Here is a 16,522-nt window from a genome sequence, read left to right as displayed (position 1 = left end):
GAGTGCCCTAGAGCCTGTGCTCTGCAACAAAAGCAGCTACTGCAATAAGAAGCCCGCGTACCACAACTACAGAATAGCCCCCGCCCACCGCAACTGGAGAAAGCCCACAGGCAGCAACAAAGACCCAGCACAGTCAAAAATAAATAAATAAAACTATAAAATACCAAGTTGAGGTGAAGCCTGGGCCAGTGAAGGGTTGAGGGTGAAGATGCAAACACCGAGAGACACAGCATGGAAAGAAGGAGAAGTCTCTGCAACCTTGGCCTTTCCGATCACACCATGGTATTACCTGTGAGTTAAGGGGACCAACTTGCTACTGGATCAATAATTTGAGAATAAGGATGTTCTAGAAAGAATGAAACCCCCTAGAGCCAGGTCTCACGTTAGCCTAGGGGGCTGGCTGGCTATCAGAGACTCAGACCTGAGACATTCGGAGATTTCTTCTCCGCCTCTGAGGCATTCGGTTCAATCCTCCAACAGACTCAGACCACCCCTTCTGGGCATCAGTGGCTCAGATTTCTACTCAAAACACATATATCTGTGTCTGGGGAAAGGCAAGCATGAAATATACTTCACTGAGAAGCTGAAAAGCATGGAGGGTAAGTTAATTTTCACAGAAGAAAATCACGGTGGCACAACCTAATGGAATGCATGATTCACCTCTCCATAGCAGACATTGATTTTCTCACCTGGGAGAATCACCAAATTAGTTGGCAGTTGAAAATATGATCTCTGACTTTTTTTTTCATTCCCCTTAGACCTTACATTTTATTTGAAGACCATGAAACAACACAAGATTAAAAGTCTTATTCAGAAACAGAAGTGGAAAGGAGAATTCAGTATTTCTGTTTAGAGAAAATACTTTCAAAGGTATTTCATAATTGAAACCTAAGTATGTAGGTGGAGGTGGGGCGTGGGTGTGTGTGTGGCTTTCCCTGTTTGGTTCCTGTTGGATAGAGAGACAGTTCGTGAGCTTGGGGGGCAATAGAAACCTGCCACCTATAGTCCTCACCAGTTGCCCTGGGCCCATCCCTTGCTGACAAACCCAGTGGCTGCCGTCCTGGGAACAGGAACCAATCAGAAGCCGCTCCTCTGGGGGGCAGCGGGGAGGTGAGGGGGACAAGTAGCAGGAAAAGTCACTCAGGTATGAAACGTTCTGCCTCTTACTAGACGTGTGACCTTGGGCGAGGCACCCAACTCTTTCAGCCACAGCTTTAATAGCTCTAAGTTGGGGCTAATCATATCTGCTAAGATGGTTGGATGGCATCACTGACTCAATGGACATGAATTTGACCAAACTCCGGGAGATAGTGGAGGACAGGGAAGCCTGGCATGCTGCAGTTTATGGGATTGCCAAGAGTTGGACCCGACTTAGTGACTGAACAACAATAACAAACGTCTGCTGTTATCTAGAGAGGACGACCTAAGTTCAGGCTTTCTGATGCCTGACTCTACAAAATATAATTTTGTAGGCCTTCTTTAAAGAAAAGAATGCAAATGCATGATTGAGAACAGGGTTTTAGAAGGGGCTTATGCAAGTGGAGAATCCTACAGTTTCAGTCTCATTTGTGTCAAAGGTGGTGAATCCACCTTTGCACACCTGCCTATCTCAGATAAGGGATGAGGATACCAAAGGTGCTTTGCAATTGTAAGGCATTATATAAACAAATGGCACTGAATTCTTCTATGAATATATACTACTTAATGTGCTAACAGGATACCAAGTGCGGGAGACAGAGCTGTCAAAGAGACACACATGTCCCCTCACCTCCATTCCCCTTATGGGACCCAGAGTCTCAGGCACTGAATCAACATCTGTGGCAGGGTTGAATCCTGAACACAGAAGTGAAGCTGATCAGTACAGAAGGTCTGACTGCTCACCTGCAACACCAGCCCCTCTCAGGGCTCTCCAAGGTCCTGATTCCCACACCCAGCTTTCTAGGACTTGGGTTCTACTCAGTCTCAACCTCTGCCTTTTCCTCCTTCTCAAGCACTGTCTTCTGACCGACTGCCATTTTGAAACCCATGGAGCAACAAGCTGACCTTTCTAATCATTTATTTTCAAATATGGAGGGACAGTGGTTGCCCAGGGCAGTGGGGGTGGGTGGGACTGAGGGAGATTAGGGGATAGATGATCACTAAAGGAGCCGAGGGTTTCCTTAGAGGGAAATAGTGAAAATGTTCTAAAATTGATGACAGTATTAGATGTACAACTCTCTGAATATACTAAAAGCAACTGTAAACTTTAAATGAGTAAGTGACATCGCATGTGAATTACACCTCAACAAAGTTGTTAAAAAATGTGAATCCAGAAGCACGTAAAATTCAAGGAAAGAGCACAGAAAAAGATCAGAATAAATAAACTGAAGGAAAAAAAAAAACTTGAAGAAACAGAGATCATTCAGAAAATGGGAAAGAATTTTTTGAAAGACCAATTATCCTTAGATTCGAGAAGATGCTGAGTCTGAAAATAGAATAGAGAGCTATGAAAAAGGAAAATTTCAAGAATGAGTTCTGATCAATTTAGAAACAAAATTTTTGCTGAGATATAAAGATTCTAATAAAGGTCTGGAAAATAAAGTCAAAGATAACTCTCAGAACATAAAGCAAAAGACCCAAGACACTAGAAACATCTAACCACTAGGACTTTCAGGACAAAAGAACAGAGAAAACAGATGAAATTGAGTTAAAAAGAAAAAAATAAAGAAAAAATTTCCCAGAGATAAAGGAAGAGTCTTTAAAATGAAAGGATGTAGCGTAAATGAAAAAAATCTATGCCTAGAAACATCAATGTGAACTTTCAGAACATCAAACAGAAGAATAGAGCCTAAAAACTTACAGAAAGATAAAATGATGATCAACAAAGAAACCCAAATTCAAGTAGAATCAGAAATAATAGATCTTAGAAGACAGGGTAGCAGGCTTTTAAAATGGCCATTGAAAGTCATTTTGATGAGAATTTTATATCTTAATTTTTCATCAAGAACAGGAATACTAAATCTCCATCTAATAGAGTGGGAAACCAAGGGACATGCCTGAAGTGGACAGAATGAGAAATAGAAATTTCAGTATATTGCTTTAAGTTTCACAGGTATCCATTAAGATAATTAAACAATATAATTTTGTAATGGAAAGAAAGAGGAAGGATAGAGAAAAGAGGATAGTATAAGGTAGAGTTTTAGTTTTTCTTAGCCAGGAGTTGATAATTTATTAGGTAATACACAAGAAACCTAAATCTAAAAACATTATTCAGAGGTATAAAAATAACTATCAGAAATACTGAAAACAGTAATGTTTTTAAAAAGTTACTTTTAAGAAGCAACCTTGAAAGTAGGGAGGCAGAAGCCTGTTATTGTAAAAACAAGATACAAGGTTTTAAAAAAAGTTTTAAAATCTAATTAATGGGACTTAAATACAAAGCCCCAAAGCACCAAAGCGAGGCCAACCCCTGTCACCCAAGTAGTGGTGTGAAACTCACTCCTTCATGGTTTGTGGCTTTGCAGTTGTTTGAGACTGAAAACTATCATCTTATTCTAAATGCCTCTTCTAGACATTCAAAATGTACACTAGTTTATTAAAAACCTTGAGAAGTTCTGCACAAAAGAAATCAGTTTAACTCCATCTGAAAGCAGGTCAAGTCACTGCAAGATAAATTTGATGAACTATTTGCTGATTTTAACAAATTTACCAACTGTCATTTTTTTCCCTTCAGGACATGACTTATAGGGGGAATGTCTTCAAAGTTTCGACAGAAATGTTCAAGTGGCAAAGAAGTATTAAACTTGCAAAAAGTTAGTAAAATATAAATTAATAGAAATAGATACTTTCCCACAAATAAGATTGTTTAGGTTGCTTCTGGTTTCTTTTGGATGTTTCTGAATGTTTTTTTTTAACTTTGTTTAAAATGTCAAGCATGTAAAGTTTGTCTATTCCATAATTCCTTCAGTGGCTTATCAGCCATAGTTTAGTATTTCTAGCAGTTAAACATTTAAATTAAATATAAATGCAAAAGCTCCCTAAAGATACCAGAATTTTAAAGTAATTAAGTTCAATTTAAATTCTAAATTGATAGAAATACAGAACTAAGGCTAATAAGCTTTTAAGGAATTGGTAAACAAATCTTAGAAAGAATGTTAAAAATGCTTAAAATGTTAAAAAAATTTTTTAAATGATATTTTGAAAGTATAGAAAAAAATCAAATATAGCTGAAGCAATCCTGTCACATATTGAAATGTCGAACCATTAGATAGAAAAAGTGTACTATTTCAAGTAGGAGTTTTTCAAATAAACTGAATTTTCATTTTTGCTAGCATTCCAGAATTTGTATTTTCCCAACATCTTGGAGAACATCTCAGTATTAGTTCATATTCAGAAAAGTATCTTTCAAGGTCCATTCATCAGACTGATCATTTTTTTTAAAAAGCTGCTAGATCATCATTGGTAAATTTGGCATATGTGGCAAACAGGTCTATCATGGAACTGGTGTTTGGTGAGCTGGCTACCAGTAATTGATTTTCAGCAAATCGACCTGAAGCCATTTTTGTTTTTTTATCCTACCTTTTTCCAGACTCACTTGACCAGAATGTTTTTTCACATCAGATCAAAAGAATAATTATCCCCAGGGAACATACTTTGGGAAACATAACAAGAATGGGGTCATGTGTGTGCATCAGAGGTCCTGGGGAATAGTAGACTATGAGTTCATTAGAAACTGATAACAAGGGAACCAATGGGAAAAGGTACTTAACATTTACCCAGATGCTACATTTTTATAAATCTGTAAACTCTTATGTTCTATTCATCCATTTCTAAGAGTGAAAAATGCCACATTTTCTATTAAATTTTAAAATTAAAACCTTGTATTGTCATAGAAAACTAACAGGTGAGAATGAAGTGTCAGCTTTCTTTTTCTCCTTCCATGTTCTCTGGGTCTGAGAAGCAGCATGCCTCCACATCTTAATTATCTCCTACTCCCAGTGGCTTCTGTGGTAACTGCCTGCTCAGGGCTAGGAGGGAAAAAGGCAACATTCGGGGCAGAGATCACACACCGACAAGCCCACCGGGACGGAGAGGACGCGGCTGAGTGAAGCTGAAGCTGGCCTGGTCCGGGAACGGGGGGAACCTTGGCAATGGACAGAGCACAAGCCAGGTTTAAAAAGCCACTGCTGCCCTGCCCAGCGAGTAATGCTTCCACTGTCACCAGGACTTCCGACTCCCCAAGCAAAGCTAGAAATTCAGGCTTTTTAAAGTGTAAAAATCTCTCACTTTCTAGAGGTTAGCAACTGTTTCAATTTAAAAAAATGCAACTGATGAGAAATGTATCCTTTAAAATATATATGAATGAATATGTGTGTGTGTGTGTGTGTGTGTGTGTGTGTGTATATATATATATACACATCAGTGTATATGTATACATACATATAACATAAGCAATATCACTCTGTGAAAGTATTAATTGCTCAGCCATGTCCAACTCTTAGTGACCCCCATGGACTGTAGCCTGCCAGGCTCCTCTGTCCATGGGACACTCCAGGCAAGAATACTGGAGTGGGTAGCCATTCTCTTCTCCAGAGGATCTTCCTGACCTGAGATCAGGAAGGGATCAAACCCAGGTTTCCTGCATTGCAGGCAGATTCTATACCTCCTGCAATTCTATACCTTCCCAGGGAAGCCCCACTCTGTTATATATACATATACATATACACCACTTAATAGGTGGTGAGCTTCCTTGGTGGCTCAGATGGTAAAAAGCCTGCCTATAATGCCGGAGACCCAGTTAGATCCCTGGATTGGGAAGATCTCCTGGAGAAGGAAATGGCAACCCACTCCAGTACTCTTGCCTAGAGAATTCCACGGACAGAAGAGCCTGGCAAGCCCCAGTCCATGGGGTCTCAAAGAGTTGGACAAGACTGAGTGACTAATACTTAGTAGGTGGTAGACTAATAATGTATATAACTATATTATTATATATAGAATGATATATATTATTCTCTCCATGCATTATTATATATACTATTCTACCACCTACCAAGTTATAGAAAAAGATTATGAGCTATCATAGCTACACTTACCCTCAGGATGTTCTCTTAGAGCCAGGCAGAGGAAGGAAAATTATGTATCATTCATAACTTAATGATAATCGAGGCAACGGAAAATCAGAGTTGAGTTGGTTGTTTTTGTACTTTATTTGTGACTAAAACTGAAGAGGTTTTGGAGGGTTTTGAAACTCACAGTCTCAGCCAAAAGGGACATTAAAGCTCATCTGGGCAAGCTTCCCACCTAATAAGGGAATTATTTTGATAAAATTCCAAATGATGGTCACCTGTTGTGCACACACTTCCAAAGATGGGTAATTTACTACTCTTCAGAACAGAACGGACCACTATTGGGCACCTGAATTGTCATAAACCAGTCTTCCTAACACCCTGGCATGCTAAGTGTCGTCTTCTAGTTCCAAGTCCTACATCCTAGCTCCTCCTCCTCGGGTTATGAGGAAGAGTCTACCCCCTTCCTACACCCCTGCTGCTAAGTCGCTTCAGTCGTGTCCGACCCTGTGCGACCCCATAGATGGCAGCCCACCAGGCTCCGCCGTCCCTGGGATTCTCCAGGCAACAACACTGGAGTGGGTTGCCATTGCCTTCTCCCCCTTCCTACACTTACAGCTGAAATTCACTAAATCTGAAAACTTGTCACGGGTCTCCTATTCCTTCACAAAGTCTCTTCACCTTGTGGTAAAACCTCTCCGTTTTTTCATCCACCATTTCTCATATAATGTCACTACAAGATTCTTCTCATTCTGGTCACTCTCAGTGAGGAACTCTCTAGACACAGTGCGGTGGATGCGTGTATCCAGTCTCTTCCAATTACCTACCATCGTGCGGTATACAGGCTCAGCTGGTAAAGAATTGGCCTGCAGTGTGGGAGACCTGGGTTCGATCCTTGAGTTGGGAAGATCCCCTGGAGGAGGGAAAGACTACCCACTCCAGTGTTCTAGCCTGGAGTATTCCATGGATTGTATAGCTGATGCAGTCACAAAGAGTCGGACATGACTGAGCGACTTGCACGTGCAGTATAAGGCGGCATCATCTTTCTTGGCCATCGCACGGCACTCGTCTCCTGCAACCCCCCCACAGAGAGCAGTTAGGATTCTTTACATTATATGAGCCAAGAAGTCCAATTCAAATTGGCTGATAAGAAATGACACTTATCAGCCTAAGTGTTGTGTAACTCAATACTACAGGGCTGAATTTGGTTTCAGGCAATGCTTAAGCAACGGGAACCAGGATCTCTCTCCACTCCTTACCTGTGCTTCCTGGGTTTCCCCTCCATTCTCTCTCTTTATAACCTAGCAGCCTGCATCTCCTGCAGCCATATGCTTCCTCTATCATGAAGCATAGGAAAGGGAAGTTTGCTTTCTTAATATTGCAAATAAAAGTCTAAGAATAGACCATCATTGGCTCTAACTGGTCTGACTTGAGTCAGGAGACCAGAGAAATATGATTTCCTAGCTTAAGCTAATCATGAACTGCCCCTGTGGTCAATCAATCACATATAAACTACATGGCTAGGACATCTGAGGTTCTATTAAGAAAAAGAATGGAGGAATTAATGCTGGTGGGGCATCCAAAAATTATCTACTACAAAATACTACAAAAACTCTCCAGCCTGTTACTGAATTTTTCATCACAAATGCAGACTTTTTCGTGTATTCCTGTTTAAGTCCATGTTGTTGGTATTGGCCAAATGTTTCTAATTAAGGAGATAATTCTGAAGTTTGGTTTAGTCCTCCAAAGTATTAATTATTCTACTCAGCTTTGCATCCCTTGCAAATTTGATATACATAACTCCTATGTATTCATCTCATTAAGTCTTTAATAAAAATGTTGATTCAGAACCAAAAAAGTGGAGCTTTGAGGCACATACCATTATATGTTTGCCCAAAGGAGTCTATCAATCTGTTAATGGCAACAGTTCAGAAATGGCTGTTTAAAAGGCATAAACCAACTTTACTAGCCCATTTTTTTCCATCTATAGGAAATGTACCAGAAGACATTATCAAACGCTTTGATGAAATCAAAGTGTACTCTTTCTGCAGCACTTCCAAACTGAATGCATTCTGGTTATGTTCCTTGGTGCCTACAGCCAGAAACAGGTAATACACACAGGGACTGAAAACCCTGCACAAGATGATCACATGCTGCCATTGCGTACACTTTCTCACACAACGTCTCTGCCTCACGTAGGGCCTCACCAGCACCCTGACCCATCCGTTCCTGTTACAGCAAACAGACTTCTTAAGCAGCTAGCTTGTGTTCTGGTCCAACTGAATCCCACTGCTCCTTTTAAAATTCGAGGAATCTGGTTTTGCAGAACTTCATTCCTAACTTTAACAGTACAATGCTTTCTTTTCTTTCTCTCCCATGTCATAACTTTTAATTTATCAGCCTTTGGACTCTCTTTCCCACCTTGGGATTTTCCCTTTTTTTAAATTTATTTTAAATTGGAGGATAATTGCTTTACGATGTTGTATTGGTTTCTGCTGTAGAACAATGTGAATCAGTCACAAGAAAACATATATCCCTTCCCTCTTAAATCTCCCTCCCACCCCCACCTGCCCCCATCACCCTCCTCTAGGTTGTCACAGAGCACTGGGCTGAGCCCCCTATGCCATATCTATTTTACACAGGCTTCCCAGGTGGTACAAGTGGTAAAGAATCCACCTGCAGGAGACTCAAGAGACGTGGGTTCGATCCCTGGGTGGGGAAGATCCCCTGGAGGAGGAAATGGCACCCCACTCCAGTATTCTTGCCAGCAGAATCCCATGGACAGAGGAGCTTTGCGGGCTACAGACCGTGGGCTCACAAAGAGTCAGACACGTGTGAGCACCATCTATTTTACACATGGTAATATATGTGAATTTTTTTCTTTCCAAAATTTTTACTAGATCATCTCTGAGTATACTAGTACAGTGGAGAACATTCTACTTTGTCCATCATTCACCCACTATCCAAGCTTTTGAATACTTTCTGTCCATCCCCCACCTTGTTACTGGAAGGGCTGCCAGCCTATCGTCTCCCTTGGTCCAGGCAGCAGAGGGCATGAGACCCAAAGGTGCCAAACAAGTCCACCCAAAACACATACTCCTAAATGTGGAGCCAGAGGGACATCCAGGGCAATCCAGTGACTTCCCACTTCCACTGCAGGGGCTGCGGGTTTGATCCCTAGTCAGGGGACTAAGATCCCACATGCTACATGGCATGGCCAAAAAATAAAAAAAAATAAAATTTAGAGCTAGAGGAAATACCTCTTCTTTTGTCACAGAGCTAGGAGAACGTGAACAGGGGCTACTGGAAGCCATCGTCTCTACTGCACTGTGGGGAGATGGCCTGTGTGATAAAGAATAAAGGCAACACAGAGGACCGAGCAGAGAGAAACAGATGTGGGGAGAGGAGGAAGGAAGGACTAGCAGTAAGAGAGGCAGAGACCCAACTGATGACCCAGCCTGGACCCCTGACTTCTGTCACAGCAACTCTGGCTGAGCGGTTCCGTGGGCAGCAAACTCCCTTCAATGCTTAGGCAGCATGAGTTGGGTTTCTGTCACTTGTAACAAAAAGAATCATGATAGATTCGTGTAGCAGGAAGGCAGGGTGGTGGAGCTGGAAAGACTACTCAGCCGTCTACAGTGTAGAAACAACCCTGACTTTTATAATCAAGCAGATCCGGAGTCAAGCTGACTCAAACACTCTTCTGGAAAATTATAACCACAATAAAATAAATAAATGTAAGGCCCGAGTCTGAACCCCAGCTCTGCCACGGAGATTGCAAGTCACCTAGGTCTCATCCTCAGCCTCCGCATGTGGAGGACAGGGCAGGCTAACTTCCTGCTCACTGTGCAGAGAGGATGAGAAGGACGAGCAAGCTGCCTGGTCCACAGGAGGCTCTTAATAAATAAGAGCAATTACTTTTCAGTGGAGGGAAGCTGAAAGGTGGAGGAGAGCTCTTACCGTCCTCTCACCCGGTCCTCTCAAAAGAGGATGCTAAAGGATAGCTGGCGGATGCTTCTGTGACGGCTGAACCCGATTTATCTCACTCCGGGAGGATATTAAGGTGATAGTTCCCATTACAAGGAAGAGCCGATTTGTTTCTCTTTAATTCTGAAGGGCAGTGTAATCGCGTGATTCGTGCGCTTTGTGTGGGAAGCACCACTTCCATCGGCCCTGCGTTCTTTGTAGAGCCGGTGCTGTCTCCACTCCCCTCGCGGCCCCCAGGGCCCGGCCCTCGGCGCTGTTTAAGGCCGCAGACTGCCGCCCCCTTGCACGCCAGTTTCCTCGTCCCTGGCTGGGTTGCATCCCTTGAACATATCACACATTTTTTTTCCCCTCAGGCAGTATGCTGGTGGCTCATACAGTAAAGAACCTGCCTGCAATGCAGGAGACCAAGGTTGGATCCCTGGGCTGGAAAGATCCCCTTAAGAGGGGAATGGCTACCCATTCCAGTATTCGTGCCTGGAGAATTCCATAGACCGAGGCTACTGTCCATGGGGTCCAAAGAGTCCGACAGGCCTCAGCGACTAACACTCACTTTTCATGTATTCATGAGCTTATGAGCTTTGAACTATCTAGGCGGAAGGATATTGTTCCAGCTCAAAATAACCTGGCTCTCAAGAATTGGTTCCTATCATTTCGGGGGCTCTTTACTCCCCATCTTTCATTTATTTCAAGGACCTCTTACTGTTCCTTACAAATTGCCATCACCATTCTCTGTAAGTGATCAAATGGCTTGATAAATCAGCTTTACTTGTGCAATTTAATCCAAGGTCCATTCATGTATCCTTGGAGAATTTCTGAAAACTCTGTATGGACTTCGCTCAAATAACAGATAAATAGAATGTGAAAAACAAAACAAACAAACAAACAAAAAACATTTTTGTTTAATTATAAAACATGTATTTATATGAAATTAAGATTGGTTTTCATGGATTCTTCTTGAACCTTCTGAAGCTGTATCTGTCACTTCCCATTTCTCAGGCCTGCCTGATTTTCTGTTGGCTCCCTACAGAGGAAAATGGGATTTTTTTTTGTTTTTTTTCCTACTTTCTCTTCCAAGAGCTAAGAAAAAGGAAAAGAGATAGCAGCTATGTGCCTGCAGGGGCAGCCAAGCAAGAGATTGATTCAACAGGAGAAATTCAACGCATCCCAAAAGATTTCCTAGGATTTGATATCCTGCTGCTCAGGGTACAATTTGTTGTAATAAGAAACGGAAGATTTCTGTCAGCAAAGTCAAAGTACTCAGCGATGGCTTGTGAAAGTTAAAAAAAAAAAAAAGTGTGAAATGGAATGAGAAATGTTTTTCTTCTGGAAATGCTTTCATAAACAGGAGGACTGAACACCATTTCTCAGAGGATACACAATGGGGAATGCAGAAGATGAAATGCCTTCCTGGGCAGGTACCTGATCCCAGGGTGGAGCGTGGCTTTCATCTGATGCCACGGGGAGGTTGTTTACTGAGAATCAGACAAATGCAACAGAGGAGAGGTAGGTCCTATGTCCCCACCTGGCCTGGGGTTCCGAGAGTCAAAGTAAGAATGGGAACAGATGAGGTTGGCCTGAGGCTGCAGGAACTTCTTGTCTGAGAGGAGGAATGTGGCTATGGGCAATGGGCTGATCTAATAACTCAAGCATGGGACGGGGTGGGGGGTATGATGGGGGCCCAAATAAAGTTCAGCAAAGATTTCAACACTAGGATCCAGGACAAAGCAGAAGGTGGGGGCTCTGAAAGATGATCAGGGGGTGGCCCTCCTGTAGCCAGGAGACAAACATCAGAAGCAGTACGGCCAGGAGGCAGGAGGAAGTGTGCGTTTTACGTGTGTTCTGCTATGAACAACATGTTGGGGGCAATGTGTGGGTTACCTTCCCTTCCCAGCAGGGGCTGTACATATACCAGCAGTGCCCAGTTATTTGGGAATAGCCAGGTTGGATGAAGACTTGGTTTTTGAAGCTGGCCCATGACCTAAGCCTGTTTTGAGCTAGGGGCTCTGGAAAAATCTGCAGCCCTTGTTCAGAGGCCAGAGAGCCTGGGTGGCAGCCATGGACAGAGGAACCGCTGCATCAAGGAGTACGGGTGGGCTCGTGGCCACCCCTCATCTCTTTCAGAGACTGTCAGAGCCTCATGCCAACTCCAAGCACAGACTGTCCTTTATTTCTTTCAGAACCAAGACCACGAAGCTGGGTTATTCTCATATATAACTGGAACCATCCAGCACACACTGTCGATAAATAGGTCTTTCCCCAAACATACAGGTGGCATCTTCAGCAAGATGGTTATAGCGAAAGGGGAAGTTAGGGTACTTTGAGAGGAGTGGACCACTGAAGGTGAGATGTTTTCATTTTTCTTCTGCCCTGAGAAAAGTACAGTGAGAGAAACTGCTTATCCTGCTCTCCTTTATTCTACCAATAGGCTCACACTAGCTCCAGGTTATGCACGCCTGGAAAATGGGAGTAAGTAGGCAGGAGCTCCGGTCAGTAGTTTAGTAAACACAGGTGCACCTGAACTGCTGCAGCTCATCGTAGGTGCTGTCCTCACGGTCTTCTTTCCCCTCTCTGCCTTTGCATTCTCCTTTTGTTATATTTCTAGATTTTAAATTAAAAGAGCCCTCTGGGGCCTCCCTGACGGCTCACTGGTGAAGAGTTCTCCTGCCAAGGCAGGAGACACGGGGTCGATCCCTAAGCCAGGAACATCCCACAGGGCAACTAAGCCCACACTCCACCACTACTGAGCCCGTGCTCAAGACCCCGGGAGCTGCAACTCCTGAGCCTGGATGCCTAGAGCCTATGCTCCGCAACGAGAAGCCCGTGCACCACAGCTAAAGAGTAACTCGCACAGTAACGAAGACCCAGCCTAGCCAAAAACAAATAAATAAATAATCCCCCCCCCCAAAAGACAGTCTTTGGTATTAAATTAAAGGTTTGCTATCAAATGGGTAAAATTAAGAGCACTTAGATCTCAATGGAACCGTCCCCCCATGGCCAAGCAGGTGGTCACTGCCCCAGTGTCAAGACAAGAGGCAATGGCTAAGAAATGAAGCTCACAGAACTGGCAGCAAAGAGAGAGGCTGTGATTAGAGGTATTGGGTAACTCTGTGCTTTACACAAACGTGCACACAGGGCTCAAAAATCTTATACAGGGGGTTGGCCACCAAAGACACTTTAATTGAAAATTACAGTGTATAAAAAAAATGACTAAGTGGCTAAGGGATTACTGTCCACATCAGTAAGCAGAGAATAAAAGATTTGTTCATTCATTGGGTGAAATAATTCTGTAAACCTCAGCATGGAAGGTAGATGGCAAACAAGGTAAGTGAACAGAGCACTGGGTGAAACTCAGATGCTCGCGTCCGCTCCTGGGTGGAGACCTGACTTGGCTTGATTTTCTGGGTCCTCCTCTAGGAGTGTGGCTGAGGGAAGTCTTACCACACAAGACCCTGCGGTCTAGGGATGAGCTTCGGTGACAGGGATACGGAGAGGAGCATCCTCCTGGAGCCATCTCACAAGGTCTGTGTGACATGGAGACGTGAAGGAAGAACAGAGCAGGCCCAGGGAAGTGCTGAGTGAGTGACTGCACCCGGGTAACATGCACGCACATGCCCTGCTGGCTCCCAGACGAGAACGTCACATTGATGGATGACAAAAACCCCACAAAAGACCAACTGTACATCTTCAGAAGAAAAGTCAGTTTGAAAACAGTAGAAGGTACTGCTCTCATGAAAGCTTACATTTCATTAACTTATCTGCTAAAGCTTCTGAGGGAAAAGTTAAAAATTACTGGCAAAATGTAAATGGAGGCGGCTGCTATGTAATTACTGGCAATGTCTGATTTACAAACTCGTGCTTGTAACAAACTCGTGCATGTACACAAACCACTAGCTGCAGTTTACTTCCATTCTTCCCACCATTTTTTTTTCCTTTTCCTGACAACAAAGCACAGAAACTGACCTAAGATGAAATCTTACTCTTTCATGCTTTCTTCCCCCTGAGGAGGATTTCATACCCCCTTACTTCTTTCTCAGGTCATGGCACCATCATATACGCACTCACGCTTAAGATCCTTCATCATGCCTGTTCTTCCGCATCTTTAAAGGTAATTTACAAAATGTCATACCCAGCACTACTTGTGGACAAGTAAATCAGTCCAAGCAAACCTCACTCTATAAGAGCAGACCTTGATCAGGGAAATCAGAAGGTCCTTATATACTGTGAATTGAAATTTAAATCAGATATCAGCAAGATCATGCCATCCATTCTTAATCCTTTGGAAGAAAGAGAGACATTTTGGTGGATGGGGGACACAAATTGGTAATAGCTACATTGAAAATGAACATCACCTTTGCTAGAGCAAATTAGCATTTAAGGAATTTACCATGTGGACTCACCCTATGGATTCAGTCACACAGGAACACAAGAATACAAGTACATGGCTGTTAATCATAGTATTGTCTGACATGGTAAACATACATGGAAATGAGAGGGATGAATTATGGTACACTCATGAGATGATACACTAGCTGTCTGTTAAAGAGAATAGGTACAGAATGAGGCTCAGATGTCCACATTGGTTATAAAGTGAAAAAAGTCAGTTATAGAACATGAAACAGAGAGAGACCCTATTTTTTTCCTTCTCTCTCTTCCACAGAGGAGAATTCCACTGCTTCTATATTCTTTTTCTCCTTCTCACCTTTCTTTCCCCATCCGCCACGCTAGTAGGCATATTTAATAGATCAGGATTGGGACCAAGTCTCTTCCTAAGAAAGACAAGAAGAAGAGAGAAAGTGAGGAAAGGAGGGGAAAGTGAGGAAAGAAGGCGATAGTGGGGCTTTGAAATATATTCAGATGAGTGCCTCACACATTGAAAAGTTCAGAAAGAAACTCACCATGGCTATCATCAGGGAGTAGGACAGGAGTGTGAAAGATGAGGGCGGTTTTTTACCTTTCCATTGTTTTGAAAATGTCCTTTCCTAAAAGTATACATTATTCTTATCATAAAAATTAACAGAATGTGCAAATATCTTGAAAGTACTCCTTGAAGCCTTAAAAAGCCTCTATATTTCCATATCATCCTCTGGTTCTTAAAGAAAATCAAGTTTCATTTGTATTCAACATAATTCAAATCTTAGTTTTTAAAACTATGTACAATTTTGTTTTTTGTATTTCTTTCTTTTTTTTAAATTTATGGCCTACATTGATGATGCTGAGCAGACTTCCACGGGCTGGTCCAGGGGACTTCAGCATGATCTGTAACACCTTCTTCAATAAGAAAATGCTTTCTACCCAGAGGGATGGGATGGGATGGGGAGGGAGGTGGGAGCGGGGATTGGGATGGGGAACACATGTAAACACATGTAAATCCATGGCTGACTCATGTCAATGTATGGCAAAACCACTACAATATTGTAAAGTAATTAGCCTCCAACTAATAAAAATGAATGGAAAAAAAAGAAAAAGAAAAAAAGAAAATGCTTTCCAAGTTCTAAACTACCAACTGGCAAACTAATTTGCAGGACCCAATTTATCATATGGCTGAGCTTTGACCGAATTAAATTTTTAAATAAAATTTGTGAAGTATCTTTAACTTACTTTCGTTCTGCTTAATGTTTGCAGTGCTAACGGACAGATGACCCTGAATATATAATCAGAGATACATGCACAGATACCCTCAGGGGACGTATTATGAGTCAATACTCAAGATTACACATTTTTGTCCTATGTGAATTAATTCTAAATTGCTTTATGGAACATAAAGAACTTGATATTTTATGTTGCATCATAAAAGGAACTTCTATTGAGTAAAAATAAATGGAGGGGCAAGAAGGGAGCTGAGGGCAATGCATTGACTTGTATTGGATAAAAATGGAATAATGGACACCTTCTCTCAGGTTGGCAGTTACGATTTCACCAAGGTCAGCAGTGACAAAATCTCTATGAGAGTCTTGACCTCAATCTAGTTGTTTAAAATGGTAATATCAACATTGTACACCTGTTACAGCAGACGGCAACCCAGTCACCTCTCAGTAAGGCATGCCTAACCGCCCATGACCTTGGCTACAGGTGGACAAAAAGCCCCCCCGGAGCATCTGCTGGGCTTCCGTGGTGGCTCAGATGGTAAAGAATCTGCCTGCAATGCAGAAGACCCTGGTCAGGAAGATCCCCTGGAGGAGGAATTGGCAACCCACTTCAGTATTCTTGCCTGAAGAATTCCACAGAGGAGTCTGGTGAGCTATAGTCCATGGCGTTGCAAAGAGTTGGACATGACTGAGGGGCTAACACAAAAAACAAAGAGCATCTGCTGGGAGATGGTGTAGACTGCTGAGTGGGTCAAAACCCACTGCCCACTTTGGGATTCCCACCTCACAGTTTACGATTGTTAAAGGGCTTGAGGGGAAAAAAGACCAAGTCTGCCAGCATCCACCCCTCTCTCCTTTCTCTTAACTCTGTTGGTTCTGGGTTACTCATTGTCTTCTCTGCTATAG

At 42.6% G+C, this 16,522-nt stretch overlaps 1 protein-coding gene across 2 annotated transcripts in view; it reads right to left on the bottom strand.

The window, feature by feature from the left end:
- Positions 1-16,522, bottom strand: part of SMYD3 (SET and MYND domain containing 3) — a 714,044-nt gene that overhangs the window by 89,979 nt on the left and 607,543 nt on the right. The gene's annotated exons all lie outside the window — the stretch shown is intronic.

This window comes from Dama dama, chromosome 14 (assembly GCF_033118175.1).
Source record: "Dama dama isolate Ldn47 chromosome 14, ASM3311817v1, whole genome shotgun sequence".
NCBI lineage: Eukaryota > Metazoa > Chordata > Mammalia > Artiodactyla > Cervidae > Dama > Dama dama.
This window is presented reverse-complemented; position numbering and strand designations above follow the sequence as displayed.